The following is a 3,106-nucleotide window of genomic DNA, read 5'->3' on the forward strand; positions in this document are numbered from 1 at the left end:
ATTCAAACATGGTTTAACTGTGAAAGATATTCATCGGTTGGAGGTAATTAGATTCATTACCATTATAAATATTGACTCGATCATGAAATTTGGTAACAGAGATTACAGATTATAGAATTAAATTATTGCATTGGTTAATATAAGGGCCACTTTCAGTTCTCCCTCTTCTAATTCGAGGTACACTATTGATATTGAAGTGTTGCTTTATCTATACAATTGAAATGTCAGTCATATTAATGCACTATGGTTTAAAATCCATCTCATGATTGTGGTTTTGGAAAAAAAAACTCAAAGCTTCAACGTTAATAATTAAAATAGCTGCATTATATTACAGAAAAGTGGTAAGATTTGAATGGATTGACAAATGTTAGTAAAGTTTTGACCAGTTGGAAGCTCTGTTGATTAATTCTAGTTTAGCCTGAATCGGGTAAGAAATTTGTTATTACAGTACTGAACTATTTAATAGGATTAGACTGTGTTTTGATACAGTAAGGCAAAGTAATAGCCTGTTCTTTTAAACAGTTAAAAACCATATGGAAAGAATTACCCGATACATGATCTAAAATTGACAACTATTGTTTTTGTGTTGAAATCTGAAAACATTACTTATTTGGTGAAAAATGTCATATATTCACCGATTATAAAAAGTTGAAGTATCTGATGTTGCAAAAAAATTTGACTTTGAGATAGCGTATATGACTTGAATTGTTGAAAGATTATGATTTGACAATTGTATACCACTTGGAAAGAACGAATGTGATTACAGACTGATAAACCATAATATATACATATTTTTACCCCATGCTTGGCATATTTATGGATGATTTTTCCTTTGTTTCATTGAATTTGATGCTCCTAATCCTTTAATTTCATGTTTTATACTCAGGAAAGCTTAGGATAGCAAAAAGAGCGAGAAACGGGCCAAAAATAGGCAAATTGGGCCTAAATCAATGTATCACATGGCCTAGGAACTTCCACACGGGTGATCTACACGTCCGTGTGTGACACACGGGTAGACCACACGCCCGTGTGTCATGGCCATGTCGACATTAATCCAAGTCAGAATTTCACACGGCCGTGTCCCTGTCAAGCCCAAGTCTAGTTCTATTGGAAAAGGTTAATTTTGGGCATTCAAAATTCTATATAAACACCCTAAAAGAGGATTAGGGGGGACATGGAGAGTTGAAGGCAGAAAATACTAAAGGGCAGCCAACAGAATCACCTCAGAGGCAGGATCTACATCAAGATTGAAGAATTCCATCCAACTTTCTAGAAGTTCTTTGGGTTTCTTTATGTTTTGTTGTTTTCCAAACTTTGAGATGTTTTCCATTATTATTATAAACTAAACTCCCTAAATACCTAAGGGAGATAAAACCTAAGACGGGTCTTATTATTATTTAAGTTATATGATAAATACTTGTTCTTATTCTTAATTGTGAATTTAACTCTTGCTTTAATATTCCAGGATATTAATTCAGGTTTTTGATGTGCTTATTCAGTGAAGCAAAAGTCCCTGTTTACGAGTAGATCATTCATAATTAAGTAGAGTTGCATGTAATCCTAGAGATAGGATGATATAAATCTATCGGATTAGAGTCAAATCTAATAAGGGAATCCATAGATCAAGTTAATGCGATAATCGGGGTTTTAATTAGAAAGAGATTTCAATTAATCAACCTAGAGTCAGTTGTTTTTAGTCTCGAAAGAGATATTATCATAAATCAAGGATTTCTACGGATTAAGTCAAATGAATAAATGATCTAACTCAAAGGTAATAAGTGAAGTCTAGGTGAATTCTTCCTTGGGTATTATCTTCTCCATCGATTTTCCAAAAAGTATTTTTCAACTTTAATCTCTGTCACAATCTTAGTTAATTAGATAATTAGTTTTAGATAAAACATTCTCTTAAATTGTAGGCTAGATAATAAGAAGATAGTAATTACTAGTACTTTTAGTCCTCGTAGATACGATATTTCCTGTCTCACCATAACTATACTACTGTTTGATAGGTGCATTTGCCTTAAGTTGAATTTTTAGTTAGTTTCACGACCATCAAGTTTTTGGCGCCATTGCTGGGGACTAAGATATTAGGAAGGCTTAATTTTTTTTACTTTAGCCCTTTTTTATTTTTATTGCAATTTAATTTTGTTTTTAATTTTTCTTAATTACCAGATTTTATTTTTTTTACTTCTGGCAGGTTTTTATAGTTTATGACTAGAAGAAACCCGTCAGGACCTCTACTTTTCGAAAGTGAGATTGAAAGCACAGCTCGCAGAAATTGAAGAGAAATAAGGTGAAGTCTACAATACATAGAGGAAGGGCAAGAGGATCATATTCACACCACAACTGAGGAGATGGCTGAAAATCAATATAATCCGCTACTTCCTGTGGTTGCTGCAAATCCAGTAAATCAGAATCCTGCTCCTCGTACTATGTATGATTATGCTAAACCTACTTTAACAGGAACTGAATCGAGTATAGTTAGGCTTGTTGTTGCTGCAAATAATTTTGAACTGAAACCTAACATGATTCAAATGACACAACAGTTTGTTCAGTTTGATGGTTTGTAGGATGAAGATCCAAACACTCATTTAGCAAATTTTCTAGAATTCTGCGACACTTTTAAGATCAATGGCATTTCTGACTATGCCATTCGCCTTCGGTTGTTTCCATTCTCATTAAGGAACAAAGCTAAATAGTTGTTAAACTTGTTACCATGAGGGTCAATCACTACTTGGGAACAAATGATTGAAAAATTTTTACTAAAATATTTTTTGACGACTAAAACGACTAAACTAAGGGATGACATTTCTTCTTTTGTGCAGATGGATTTAGAAACACTCTATGATGCATGGGAGAGATACAAGGATCTAATAAGAAGATGCCCTCATCATGGGTTACCTCTTTGGCTTCAAGTTCAAACTTTCCACATCGGTTTGAATCCCTCGACTGGACAGATGATTGACGCAGTTGCTGGTGGGACTATTAGCAATAAGACACCTGAAGAGGCTTATGAGTTTATAGAAGAGATGTCACTGAATAGTTATCAGTGGCAAGTCATGAGGGCAAAGCCGACAAAAGCAACCAACATTTTTAACATCGATTT

At 33.8% G+C, this 3,106-nt stretch overlaps 1 non-coding gene across 1 annotated transcript; it reads right to left on the bottom strand.

Annotated features, from left to right (window-relative positions):
• Nucleotides 1–2,792: 2,792 nt before the first annotated feature.
• LOC121228348 (small nucleolar RNA R71) lies at nucleotides 2,793–2,899 on the bottom strand. Its single transcript, XR_005925924.1, has one exon. It is a non-coding gene; the product is annotated as a small nucleolar RNA R71 (small nucleolar RNA).
• Nucleotides 2,900–3,106: the final 207 nt, after the last annotated feature.

This window comes from Gossypium hirsutum, chromosome A04 (assembly GCF_007990345.1).
Source record: "Gossypium hirsutum isolate 1008001.06 chromosome A04, Gossypium_hirsutum_v2.1, whole genome shotgun sequence".
NCBI classification, from domain to species: domain Eukaryota; kingdom Viridiplantae; phylum Streptophyta; class Magnoliopsida; order Malvales; family Malvaceae; genus Gossypium; species Gossypium hirsutum.